This window comes from Symphalangus syndactylus, chromosome 17 (genome assembly GCF_028878055.3).
Source record: "Symphalangus syndactylus isolate Jambi chromosome 17, NHGRI_mSymSyn1-v2.1_pri, whole genome shotgun sequence".
NCBI lineage: Eukaryota > Metazoa > Chordata > Mammalia > Primates > Hylobatidae > Symphalangus > Symphalangus syndactylus.
Genome location: NC_072439.2, coordinates 91,227,279 through 91,242,589, shown reverse-complemented (window position 1 = coordinate 91,242,589; position 15,311 = coordinate 91,227,279).

The following is a 15,311-nucleotide window of genomic DNA, read 5'->3' as shown; positions in this document are numbered from 1 at the left end:
ATTTAATTTGTTCATTGATGATATCCAATTCCTGTTCTCAGTTTAAATTTTCAGACTTGTTTTCCCTTAATTCCTTGCATGTATACTATACTAAAAACTCCTGGACTAGTCTCACCTTTCCCCAAATATGTTATGAATTTGTATATCTTGGCTTCAGCTCATGCTCTTCCCTTAACTTAGAATTATGTTTCTCCATGTCTCCTTGCCCATGTCTCCATTTCTCAAGAGCCAGTTTAGATGTCATTTTCTGTATCATATCATGTTGGATTATCTCAGCCATAAAAATCCTCCTCTATATTTCATGCCATTCCATGTCATGCACTGTCAATGGCACAATATTTCTGGCGTTGAAGCTCAGATCTTTCTCTATGTATGCTATTTCAATAAATCTGACAATTTTGAGCCTCTAATATTTTACCTATTAATGAAGAAAATAATTTCTATATCAAAAGATGGTTATGTTGAATAAAATTAACTAACATGGGGATGGAGAGGTTGAGATAGGTAGGAGATGCAGTAGAGTCCCATAATAAACTCATTTAATTTGAGAAAACACACAGAGAGAGTAAGAGAGTTCATGTAATGAACATGCAGTGGGAATACTGCATCCCTGCCATTCTTTGGTCAGTCTCAGCTCCTGAATTCCCTTGGTTCCATGATCATCTCATTGGGCTGTATATGAAGCTCATGTTTTAAAGTTTGTAGATATTTAGTGCCTAGATGCAAACTAATTACTTCATCTGCTATTCAATTGATGAAACAGCAACCTATTCAAGCCCTGGATGAAAAATTGAATGCATTGAATCTACTGAGAGACAGAAAGCTCATCTTTAAAGGATACATTTTGACTGTAGATGATTTCAGAGTTTAGAACGTAATCCTTGCCTGAGATGCCCTATCTCTATCCCAAGTAACTAATTGAATATGGAGAGAAAGATCAGTCTTAGGATTTCTGGTTTCTGGCTTGAATAGTTAGGTAAATAATGGTACAGTTATTAAAGATAAGGAACACATGAACAGAAGAATGTTTCAATGGTGTATGAATATGTAACAGAAACATTCTGGCAGAAACTGGGATACCTCTGGAGACTCAGCCTGGCAACAGGAGTTTGGGGAGATTTTTTTCTTAGAATTGCCATAAAAATGGCTGCCTTCTAACTACTTACATTTTCCAGTTTCTCCATCCAGTTTCCTAGTTTCTGGTAAAGAGAATGGGAACAGCCCAACCTGGGTCTGTCAATATTGTCCACTTAGGCAGAAGGAAATATCACAGGCTAGGCTGTTACCCCAATAACATCTACTTCTGGAGAGAGAATAAATCAGTTTGCAGACATGTCAAGCTTAAGGTCCCTAAAGGAGAAATTTTCAGGGATCATTTGGTTATATGGGTATGGAGTTAAGAAAAACTTGATTCCCCAAAATAGAGCTGTGAGTGTCAAAAACACAAGGAAGTGTCAGAAAAGAATGAATGTGTGTGTAGACTGAGAAAAGGGATGCATTCCGAATCTTTGAGAAGATTTTAAAAAGCAAGTGGAGGAAAAGCAGAAGACACGCAGGGAGACTGAGAACAGTGTGAGAGCTACACGACAAGGGACGTGTGAGGGCTGGAGTGCTTATAGGCATATAACAGTGACCCAGAAATTTCTCCATTCCAGAGATATAGCCTTCCTTTGAAGGCTTACAACAGAAAAAAATTTCAAGTGAACAAATTACCATCTATTTTACAAGGAACTTGTGTCTAGAGAGAAATCTTAGAAGTATCATTTTTAGGACCACGGAATAAAAGATGATGGAAAATTCAGGTCATAGTTTCTTTTGCCCCCTCAAACTTTAATCAGCCATGATCACTCTCATATCATCTTACAGATTTGCTCTTTTGACAACATCAAAAATGGAAAATAAGAACAAAGAGAAAGGCACTAACAGGAGAGTATAGAGCAGAAATGTTTTATCCAAAGCATTGATGAGCTTTTCTAAGCAGGAGTCTCAATTTAGAATAGCATAAAACTCTCTAGTAAAAGTTAGAATTCATATAGATATGGAAGAAAATGTCTTGTAAATTAAAAATACCACAGGTTTATTTTTCTGTGAGGCCCTAGAATATAAGAGACATGTGTCCTAGGCTGTGAGATTCTTCTGATTTTTGCAAATAAGGGAGAGGACAGTATCACTAGTGACATAAAGCATTTTTTTTTAATGAAAGTGATAGGCCTATAACATAATCTTGATTTTTGTCACAAATCTGAAGAGTGGAAAGTTAAATTTTAAAGTTCAACCAATACATCAGTTTTCATGATAAGTAACTAGCCAGTTGTTTGACTTAATTTAAACACCTTCACGCATTCTTCATATAGGCTTATATGTGTCAACACGGTTAGGTCAGTAGAAGAAAACTTGACAGGAACAAAATATTGAAATGGATTAAAAAGCAAACTACAAAAGATCAACCAATTCAAAATCTCAAAACACAGTATTTATAGTAGAAAAAAGGAAGAAATTAATGTTCACTCTTAAATTCTAGGTGAATGTGGGATGTGTGAAAAACCTTACTACAACTACAAAGTACTCAGATAAACAGCAATTCTTTGAAAAACATTTTTTTCTCAGTTAAGGTAACTTTTTTTTCTTCTTTTTGACAGTTAAACATACTTTGAGACTTATTTCTTATGTTATTGAATATGGAAAGATCCTTGACTATAGGTAAACTTTGCCTCAGAATCTAAGACAGGAGGTTATAATGTTTTAGAAATTGTATTTTAACCTGTAATATACAAACAAAATAATATCATATAATTTCATAATGGAACATCACCATATTACTTCTGATATATGCTAAAATAAAGAGTTATTGATATTATTTTTTAAGATCAAAAGAACTTTTGAAAACAATAGCAATCGGTTATGAAAATCTACTGCTAAATTATGGCTAATATTTTATGTATTAGTTCATTCTTGCATTGCTATGAAGAAATATCTCGGACTGGATAATTTATAAAGGAAAGAGGTTAATTGGATCATGGCTCTGCAGAAAGTACAGGAAGCATAGTGTCATCTGCTTCTGGGGAGGCCTCAGGATGCCTCCAATCATGTCATGGAGGAAGGCAAAGGGGGAGTGAGGCATCTCACATGGCAGGTGCAGGAGCAAGGTGAGGGGGGGAAGGTGCTACGCACTTTTAAACAACCAGATCTTATGAGAACTCACTATCATGAGGACAGCACCAAGTGGGATGGTGCTAAACCACAAGAAATCATCACCATAATCCAATCACCTCCCACCTCGCTCCACCTTCAACATCAGAGATTACAATTTGACAAGAGATTTGAGCACGGACACAGATCTGAACCATGTCATTTTCTATGTATTTTTAATGAGTAGGAATTGTATCCTCTATCAGTTTTGATTTTGGAGGCTTAATTCCCAAATAGGTTGTTTAGCTTGTCTTTGTTCTTTGCTACAGACAAATAAAAACATCGACCCTTTGCTATTGTTTTGAAACCACTTGGCCCTGGAGGCAGAGCTGGAAAGTTCTGGAGATTGTGGGAAGCTCTCAGGAAATCCATACCATCCTTGGGAAATTAGAAGTTTATAGTAATAAAATTGGTGCTAAATAACACATTCTTTGCATAAGATAAAATTGTATAGATGAAGAAAGATAACCAAAAAGAGTTTTGGCTTGTTCAGTGTCACATAGTCATGTAAGGGAGGGAGCTGAGACTTAACTTCCTGATCAAATGGTGAGTCTCCTATTGCTTTGCTCAGGAATTGCCATTTGATATTGGCTTATTTACTGCATAGCATAACATAATGGGGAACAGCAAAGCAGCATAGATTTCAAAGTAGGAAAACCTTGGATCTGAAGTCTGACTTTGTCATTTAGCTGTTTGGCTTATGCACATTATTTATATTCTCTGTGTCTCAGCTTCTGAGCTATAAATTCCTTAATTATAAATAATAATATTTTATCTCCTTGTGCTATAAGGATTAAGTGAGACAATGCATATAGTGCTTTGAACAAAGATCAACCCATAGTGGGCTTTCAACAAATGCTGTTTCTCTCTCTCTCTTAATAAAAGGAAAAAAAATGTTGTTAATCAGTCAAGAAACTTGGATGTAGTGACAGAAACCTAACACAAACCGAATAGAATAAAAAGAAGCCTGAAATTCTCAAACAATCAAGCTGTGGGAGGGGCAGGCAGCCTCACAGAATATTAGAACCAAGGAACACAGCCAACTCTCTCCCCATCTCTCCTCTCTGCTTCTTTTTGATAGCTTCCCTATTTACTCTGGTCACATCTCCTTTCTACCCTGTTAGAAATATGGCTTCTGACAAATCTGAGACTCACCCTTCCCGCTTTACTACTGTAGAGGGACTGAGAGTATTTTTCTGGTCTCAAATTAAAACACTTGATACTTATTGGTCACTCCAATTATGGACTAATCACCCTAAAGAAGAAAAGGAGAATTCCCTTATTGCCTCAGCTTGAGTATTGAGAAAGGGATGTGGTGTATTGTTGAAGTGTTCGCTATAAAAACACAACTAATTATAATGTTGGGTGAGATAATACGTTGAAAAAGGAAATGTAAATAGACATCAACTGTATAAACTTTAAATACATGAAATAATACTTTTCTCATTTTATGTACAGATATATGTAGTAAAAATAGAAAAATATGTATAAAAATGATGCATGCCAAATTCAGACAGTGGTTTCCTTTGGGAAGAGAGATACAGAAGGAATGTAAACATATGCACAGGCAAAAGTTGGAAGTATGTCCCCTGAAAGCTGGAACAAGACAAGGATGTCCATTCTCAGCACCTCTATTCAACATTGTACTGAAAGTGCTACCCAGAATAATCCAGCAAGAGAAAGAAATACAAGGCATCCAAATAGGTGAAGAAGAAGTCAAATTCTTTCTCTTCTATGATGATATTACTTATACCCAGGAAACTCTAAAGACTCTGCTAGAAGGCTCCTGGAACTGATAAGTGACTTTAATACAGTTTCAGGATACAAAATCAATGCACAAAAATCAGTAGCATTTCTATGCACAAATAACATTCAAGCTGAGAGCCCAATCAAAAACACAATCCCATTTACAATAGCCATGAAAATAGGAAGATACCTGGGAATACATCTAACGAAGGAGAAGAAACATCACTACAAGAAAAACTATAGAACACTGCTGAAATAAATCACAGATGACACAAACGGAAAAACATTCCATGGTTATGGATTAGAATAATCAATTTTGTTAAAATGGCAATACTGCCCAAAGCAATCTACAGATACAACACTATTCTTATCAAACTATTTATGTCATTTTTCATAGAACTAGAAAAAAATTCTTAAATTCAAATGAAATCCAAAAATAGCCTGAATAGCCAAAGCAATCCTAAGCAAAAAGAACAAGACCAGATATATCACATTACCTGACTTCAAGCTATACTACAGGGCTACAGTAACCAAAACAGTATGGTACTGGTGCAAAAACATACATATAGAACAATGGAATAGAACAGATAACCTGGAAATAAAGCCATATACCTATAGCCACGTGATCTTTGACAAAGCCAACAAAAAGAAGCATGGGGAAAGGACCTCCTATTCAATCAATGGTGCTGGGATAGCTGGCTAGCAATATGCAGAAGAATGAAACTAGACTCCTACCTATCACCATATACAAATATTAACTCAAACTTGAGTGAAAATTTGAATGTAAGACCTCAAACTATAAGAACTATAGAAGAAAACCTAGGAAACACCATTCTAGACCTTGGCCTTGGCAAATAATTTATGGCTAAGTCCTCAAATGCAATACAACAAAAACAAATATTGATAAGTGGGACCTAATTAAACTAAAGAGCTTCTGCACAGCTCAAGAAACTGTCAAGACTGGGTGTGGCGGCTCATACTTATAATCCCAGAACTTCGGGAGGCCAAGGCGGGTGGATTGCTTGAGCTTAGGAGTTTGAGACCATCCTGGGCAACATGTCAAAACCCTGTCTCTACAAAATATACAAACATTAGCCAGGCATGTTGGCATGTGAATGTAATCCCAACTACTTGGGAGGCTGAGGCACAAGAATTGCTTGAACCCATGGGGCGGAGGTTGCAGTGAGCCAAGATCATGCCACTGCACTCCAGCCTGGGCAATAGAGTGAGATTCTCTCAATAAAAAAAAAAAAGAAAGAAAGAAAGAAAGAAAGAAAGAAAGAAAGAAAGAAAGAGAGAGAGAGAGAGAGAGAGAGAGAGAGAAAGAAAGAAAGAAAGAAAGAAAGAAAAAAAAGAAAGAAAGAAAGAAAGAAAGAAAGAAAGAAAGAAAGAAAGAAAGAAAGAAACTGTCAACAGAGTAAACAGACAACCTACACAATGGGAGAAAATATTTGTGCACTATCCATCTGACAAATGTCTAATATCCAGAATCTATAAGGAACTTAGACAATTGAACAAGCAAAAAACAAATAAAGACATTAAAAAGTAAGCAAAAGACATTAACAGGTACTTCTCCAAAGAAGACATACAAACAGCCAACCAACATGAAAAAATGCTCAATATCACTTGTCATCAGAGAAATGCAAATCAAAACCACAATGAGATACTATCTCACACCAGTCAGAATGGTTATTATTAAAAAGTCAAAAAACATGCTGGTGAGGCAGTGGAGAAGGGCAAATACTTATACTGTTGGTGGGAATGTAAATTAGTTCAGCAACTGTAGGAAGAAGTTTAGAGATTTCTCAAAGAACTTAAAAACAGACTACTACTTGACCCACTAATCTCATTACTGGGTATATACCCAATGGAAAATAAATCATTCTACCAAAAAGACATATGCACTTATACATTCATCACAGCACTCTTCACAACATCAAAGACATGGAATCAACCTAGGTGCCCATCAACAGTGGATTGCATAAGAATAATATGGTATACACAATGAAATCCTACACAGACATAAAAGTAATACAATCATTTTTTTTGCAGCAAAATGGATGTTGCTGGTGGCCACTATTCTAAGTGAATTAATGCAGGAACAGAAAACAAAATACTGTAAGTGGGAACTAAACATTGGATTTTCATGGACATAAAGTTGGCAATAATAGAAACAGGGATCTACTACAGGGGTGAGGGAGGGATGGGAGCCAGGGCTGAAAAACTAACTATTGGGTAGTATGCTCACTACCTGGGTGATAGGATCAATCGTACCACAAACCTCAGCATCACACGATATACTCATGTAACAAAGCTCCACATATATCCCAAGAATCTAAAATAAAAATTGAAATCATATTTTAAAAAAGAAAAAGGATGTGGAAAAAGTTTTCAAAGAGAAATCTTTAAAGTTTTAGTTAGGAAAAAAAAGAAGGAAAAGAAGGAAGGAAAATGAAGGAAAAAAGCGAAGGAGGAGTGGGGAAGAAGAGAAAGAAAGAAGGGGGGGAGAGAGATCTAAAGAAATTATAATGCTTTTTAATTACATCAAAGTTTTATACTAAAGAGAAAAAGAAAATATAATTGTATCTTACAAGAAACCACACACATAGGCATTTTTAGAAGTGGTGGGGAGGTGTTGGTTAGACAAACACAAGACGTTCACTATATTTCAGTTCTCTTTTATTTTCTACAAGCTGCTATGATTTAAAACAGTACAGACATGGAACAAGATAACCTCGCCTTACCTGGATTTAAGGTATTACAAGCACTGATTGATACAGTGGTATGTTTTATTCAACAAAGAAGTTTTCCCTTTTCAAAATGCTATTATGAAAAGTTCTACACTGGGTACTGAAATGAAAGCTGACTGGTTGATATTGAAATAATCAGTAATCTTTTGTGACAACAAAAAATGAGATGCTTGGCTATCGATTCCTAAAGAATACAGATAAATTTTGTGTAAAGATCAGGAGCCAGGTAAATAAAAGATACAGACCTCAGATTAAATTTAAAAATAAAAATTATAGTTGTCAATCAAGAGAGAAAACAAACAAGACACTTGCTTTATCATGAAAGAAAACAAAGGAAAGCAGGAAGGAGTCTTTCTCATGAACAATATTTCTACATCTTTTACGTGGTTTAACAAATGTAGACGTAGGCTAAGTAGATAGTAAGTTTTGTGCTTACAATTTTCATGAAGGAATTGGTGCTCTTCCTTTTAAGCAAATATGACATAAAATTAAAAGTTTAACTAATAGAAGAGATTATCTGTACTTTATTTGTTTTGTAGAATGACCTAAAGTAAGATTACTTTTAAAAAAGTCTTCCTTAATGCACTGAACATTACTCAAGAAACAACTTTTGGTTATTTTCTGTCCAGATCCATGGATACATACATACTTTATGTCCTCACATTTAATTGAAGAGACAAAATTAAAATATGTGAAACATCAGATCCAAGAGAGAGTGAAAAACTGCTAGAGCTTACTCTGTAAGGACTCTGTAACTGGGACAAGTAGAGGATGGGGTGACTGCAGACTAGGGATTCAGCTGGAACAAAGGCATCAATGTGGAACGGCCATGGTGGTTGTTTAAAAGCCTGTTCAAATATGACTACGTTTACAAGAAGTTTATATACATACATTGTGCTAAATATAGTAATTTTGTCTAATGTATCTTTAAACACAATGGAAGAAATTTTAAAAATGTATAAAAAGAGCCACTGGTTCCCTTCTATGTTGTTTACTCCATGCATTTTATTTTTGATTTTTGTGTATGCATGTGTGTTGGAGTAGGGGTCATAATCCTGTAGAAAAGAACATCTTTTACCTGTCTCATGGAAATAATTGCTGGTCTGCAGTTCCACCTTTGGAATTATTTTCTTGTGAGATTCATGACAGACCTTGCCCCGCATTGTATGTTGTAAGCCTGGATAAAGCCCCATGAGTTTCCCTATGATGGTCAGGGATGAAGAGATTGTCAACTTCTCAGAGTTGATTTCAAATAAGTGTTGGATTTTGCTCTCTCTTCAGAACCCAGCACAGTGTCTGGCTCATGGTAAGTGCTAACTCAAGTTTGGTAAATTAACTAACTAATTGATTAATACACATAGCCAAAAGAAACAAGACTAATTTTTCAAATCTCCTATTGAAAGAAATCTTCTCTTGGCATCTATCATGCACCAGTTCAAGAAGGATTTCATTAATGGACATTACCACATGGCAAGGCATTTTGTAATGTGATAAGGGGATTTTTGCCTCTAAGACACCTGTTTGAATCCATCCCAAGTAGATAGGGGATGGAAGTTACTGCTGCCAATATGAAGGGATCTAGTAATGGATTAGGGTTTAGATCCCAAGGAACAGGTGCCCTTGTCATAAAATCAGCCATAACTATGAACCAGAGAAGTTAGAGCCTGAAAGAGCCACTAAACATAGACTAATCTGAGCGAGCCCCGTGAAGGGAGTTTTTGGTCCCAATGTAGTGACTACTTATGGTGCATGGAAGATACTCAGAGAACTGGAGTTAGTAGAACTCCATTAGAACAAAATTCTAGCCCTGATTCTGGGATGACATGGCTTTTTTATCATGAGAAATTGTTCCAGGCTCATCTTGTACATTTCTTGCTGCAGTTCTAGAGTTACTCATTTCTCAAAAAATCTGTGGTCTTTTCATGGGAGATGCTATTTCAGCATCACAATCTGGGCACTACCAATGTTCAATGCTACTTTACTGGGCATTGTTTCTAGGTCTTTTGAATGGAAAGAACTAAGAAACATACATGTATTTAAGGCAAATTATCTCATAAGATTTTACTGATGCTTCTAATTCAATTTCAGACTACAGAGACTTTTTCTTACCCTCTTCTGTGTTATGTTTGTACTTCCTTTCTTCAAAAAAGAGAATCTCGGTTCTCAGTGACATAGGAGCTGATGGAAATAACATATCCCACAATTATTTATTTTCTTTATCCCTTAATACACATGCAACAGTCTCAGAATAACAATACTGAAACTGCTACAACCAATATAATTTCTGAAGACAGGTAAATAGGTTTTTCTTAAGTTCTTGCCATTTCTTTCCATTTTTAATGGTTGTGCTATATCTAATGCTTAATCACATGGCCATTATTTACTAGGCTTTTCCTTTTAACTCTCGTTTAGTCTTAATTTTTCTAGTAACTGTTTCGCAGCTAGACCTTATGATAGTCCCTCTTTAATAATTTGGACTTTCTGAAGCTTATTCTCTAACAATTCTTTAGAATGAGCTCATGGGAAAAATACTCCCTGAGTTCTTACATATTGATTACTTTGTGTTTGCCTTTTATACATGCAAGTCAGTCTTTCTGAATACAAAACCCTTGGACTACATTTCTTGAGTATCATAAGTATGATACCCAATTTTCTTTTGGCATAAAGCATTGCTGTCAAAAGTTTGATGTTGGTCAGATTTTCCATTGCTTTCTCGTAGTGCTCAGAAAATGATTGGCTTGCTTTCTGAGACTTTCTAGTTCTGATTCCCTCTTCACAAGTATTTGACTCTTCTCTTTTCTTTGTGTATATTGGGCCTACCTTGTTCAATTTTGGTTGTCATTTCTCCTCTGTGGAAGGGCCCTGGAAAGGAATCCTGGCTAGTTGATTTCATGAATTTATAGTGGCTTTATAGCCTCTTCTGGCCTTTCTTACCACGGGCTCCTTGCACTCACTTGAGAATGGCAAATCCTCCTAGCTGCAGTGCTATTCTAAAATTGAACTTCTTTGATTTACCATTAATACCCATTATCTATTTTCAGTTTTTTATCTTTTCATGTCTGTCAGATAGATTCCCTCTGTGTTCAATCACTCAGACGTTGAGATCATGCTGACCAATGGTATATTTTGGCTTTAGTGGTTTTTTGTTACCTAATTTAATTGTATATGTTGTTCATGGGTTTTCATGTTTTGACCGTGTATTTTGCTCTTGCTCTCTAGTTGCTCCGTTTCTATGTGGGGGATTTATGAGATTAAAAAACTATGTTATCATCACTATCTTCCCACTATAAGACATTAATTTTAAGTGGCTTAAGAGAGCTAAGAAATTCTGAAGAAGTATTCCCACACTTCCTTCAAATTATGTTGTGGAAGTCAGCTGTCCTGAGCTAGAACCAAGATAGAACTTAAAAATGCCTGGTCACTGAATTACTAAACCAAGCTGAATTTACTAAGTAAGATTTGCACCATAACAGACAGGCATCATATCACTCATTCCTTCACAGGCAACGTGGCGGATAGATACGTATGTCAAGGGATATCATGCGGAATCAGACAAACACATCCAGAATAAGGAATATTCCATAGTAAATTCATCCAGGACTTAAGCCAAATAAATGGGGTAGAAATCAAAAGGTGAGAAGGAGAAATTACACGAGATTGAAAGAGTCATAACAACCAAATGCACTGTCACATTGTCATAAAGTAGATTTTTACCTCAAAATATTGTGTAAATGTACATTTTAATGTGCTATTTTTCTATTGTAGACGAAGGGAGGCAGAGCGAATAAAAGAGGAAAGTTCCCAGGCCAAGATTGTTATGTCAGGGAGGGACATGTTGATTTTCCAACTGCTGCTAATGGAAAGTGCAAGTAGGGGAATACCAAAAGTCTGGGATATGGTGGGTAATCCCAAGGTGTCTTTGATCACATCTTTAATGTTCAAAGAGATTTATCTGAGCAGCTTATCTTTAAAAAAAGCATTTATTTCTTTTTGTTGTTTCATAAAAATAATTTCAAACTTAAAAGTTGTAAAAATGGTGCAAGGAATTTTTTTCCCTGAACTATTAGAGAGGATGTTATTCACACAAGGCCACACTTAACGCCCTGAGAACTTCAGCATGCAATTCTGACAAAAATCGTCTCTTATGTAACAATAACATAGTTATCAAAATCAGACAATGAATGTTGATCCATTACTACAATCTGATCCTCAGACCTCATTTACCTTTCAGTTAATCGTTCCAATAATTTTTTTTGTTTCACAAAAATCTGACATATGATAACATGTTGCCTTTAGTTGTCATTTGTCTTTTATTTTTTTCAATCTATAACAGTTCTTCAGTCTTTCTTTGACTCTCTTAACCTTGACGCTTTTGAAAATCGAGTGCAGCTCCATCTATGACTCTTGATTTTGTCATCAAATAGCTGTATTGTCTTAATTTCTTCATTTGCCTGCCATTTTCATTGTTTGTAACAGGGTTGGACATCATGACCTCCACAGCCCTTTCCAGCTTTAAAATTTCTAGAATTTGCTATATGCTTGCTCTATTCCATTAGGCTTATTTCATGCCTAAATACGGTCCTTTATTTTGCAAAATAAAAACTTGTACATGGTTAAATGTGCATCTATTCAAAGTCCCAGAATGTACCATCAATGGTAGGACAGGAGCCTACTGTTTAAAGAATAGTATGCACATATCTTTGACCAATTTTTAATTAAAAGAAGGCAGTGTCAAAGACATTAAGACACAGAGATTTGTGTTCTATAATTAGACTGAATCAACAAGTTTAAGCCCAAGAGATTAAAAGCTTTATTGATGAATCAGTACCTATTGACTGTAGCTGAATTCCAGAAAAACCTTTTATGTGGCCACTATACTCTTTCCACCAGAGTGGCTTCTAACAAGAAATCTCCACATCCTAAAGAGCAAATATGAAATTTAAAAAAGAGCTGGCTCCCCACCCCTTCTCGTCGTTGATTACTTCTAGGACTTTTCAGATTATATTCAACCTGAGTGGCTGGGAGGAAGTTGCCTCCTCTTCCAGTAGACTGCCTCCATGGCCCCCTCCCTTGCTTGGGCACCAGTTTTATAACAGACATTGGTAGAAATCAAACAAAACCAATTCTCAAAGCTGCTGGCTTTATTTCACCAACATGAACCTGAGGCATGCTAAGCACTTAAAAAAAAAAAGTCTAAGTCCAATCAATCTCCAACCCACACACACTCCCTCAAACCAAAACACAGAGTTAGCACAATCCCAAGGTGGTCGAGTGGTTTAACCACAAATATCCTGGAGGCCTTGTGATGTGACTCTTAGTTTACACAGATAAAATAGGATGGCTGGGACTCCCAGTTAGCACAGGGAAGGAAGGAAACTCTAATGGATGGGTGCCCATTGTGGTTAAATGTGTTCAAATCTGCCTTTGGACAGATACAATGGGAGTTCCATGTCTGAACAAAAAAGAAAAGCCAAAGAAAAGAGGAAAAATTATTTATTCTGCAAAACATGTGGCACACGTTAGAAATTGCCAGGTTGGGCAGGATTAATAAATAGAAGGGAAATAAAATATAAATAAGATATGAATAGTATTCTCTAGGCTAGGCATGACACAAAGTAGAAACTGCTAAGTGCAGCAAAAATAGAGAAAATCATATAGAAAAAAGCTTAAGAAAGGAAAGGAAGAGAAGGAAGGAAGGAGAAAAGAAGGAAGAAGGAAGGAGAAAAGAAGGAAGAAGGAAGCAGGAAGGAAGGGAAAGAGAAGATAGGAAGAACAGGAGGGCAAATAAAGGTGCTTACTTCTTTCTTTAGAAAGGGAAATGTCAGGGAATTTATACTGAGATATTTAAAATAATTATGAATTAGAAATACCAAATTAATGAAAAGAAAACCGAACTTGGGTGCAGTTCTTAAAATAAATGTGTATGCAGGTCCTAGGTTTGAAATGCGTTGTCTTGGCTCTGTGTCCCACTGGGTAAAATGACTTCCCCTCCCATAAGAGGAAGACAGGCTCACAGACACGTTTTCATCATTGAGAAACCAAGAGGCACATGATTTGTTTCAAGAAGCAGCCATCCTTATACCAAAGGTGACGTTGACTCCCATCCACCTGATAATCCAGCTCCAAGGTGTTAATATATATGTTACTGTCACCAGACTCGGCGTTCACATTCACCCTTCTGGAGTATGCACTATATTTTCTTGGTCTGGGACTGTTCACCCAGCACCATATTTTAGGGACTCCATCACAACCATCTCTGCACATCCAAATCTTACTCATCCTTAAGACTTGTTCTATGGTCACATCCTCTTAGAAGCTTCTATGACACTCCAACAGGAAGTAATCATTACCTATTCAAAATTTCTTAGCATTTTTTTCGCTCCCTGCCTTAGGGCCCTTAATTGGTACTGCCTTGTTTCATAGCTTTTGCTGTGTTCTACCTTCTCTGTAAGCCCCACAGGGCACAGGATCTGTTTTGAGTTCAATAAATTTGGTAACAAGTGAAAAGCTCTACTGATATCATAGCATGACTAACTCTGGTGATTCCAATACCAGGATGTTAGATTGTGCTGCTGTACAAATGAGTTCAATTTCAGTGACTTAAAACAGAAGAAGGTTATTTCCCACTCATAATGCAAGTCTATTGTGGATTGACAAGACGTTCTTTTCTACGTTATCCTGACTCAGGTATGTCAGCTGACAGAACCTTCAACCCCTGGAGCATTAGCAATTACTATGGCAAGCAGAAAGGAAAATGATTAATCAGGTGCCAGTTTCTAAAGGCTCTTGCCTGGAAATGACATATTATGCCTCAATGGGATCACATTATATTGGCCAAAGTTAGTCACTAAGATATGTCTTATTTCAAGAGGACAAGAAAATGCAATTATGCTATATGCCTAGAATATTCAGTGAACAGCTCTAATGATTACTAATAAGATCATATTAAATTAACTTTATATCTTCAAGTACGAGCTTCTTTCATTCACTAAATAGGAAAGGATGGTAGTTGCCTAGAGCCTTGGAAAAAAGTCAGAAATCAAAGGATTCCATCCAACCAATTGGTGGTTGGACAGCTATGTAAATAGTTATAAATATTATAGACAGATGTATAAATAGTTATAAATATTTTTCAATAAGATAGAAATATATCAATAGTTGTAAATATTTTCTAATAAGATAGATCTAAGAATCCATTAATTTACTGTGTATAACGCAGTACGCTATCATTAGAAATAGATACATTCTTGTTCTGAAAGATCTAAATACAGGAAACCATAAGAAAGTACTGTACTCAATTTAAAAACGTTAATTAGTTAAACATTATTTAATGAATTTTGTGTGTGTCTGCTTCTGTTAACAGCATAGGCCCCAAAGAAGACAGAAGCGGACGAAAAGATTGTAAATGCAGTGTTCGTAAGACTGAGTGATTTAACTTTTGGCAAAGAGGTCTGTCAAAAGAAAGGGACATGATACAAAATGTCATTTTGCTATCGACTTTAAAGTTAAGTTGTTGAATTACTCCCAATACAAATACTCACCAAAACAGAGATTGGTGAGGTTATGCAGGCCCTACAATGTTTTCTTAAATAAAAATATACATAAATGTGTTTTTCCCCATTCAAT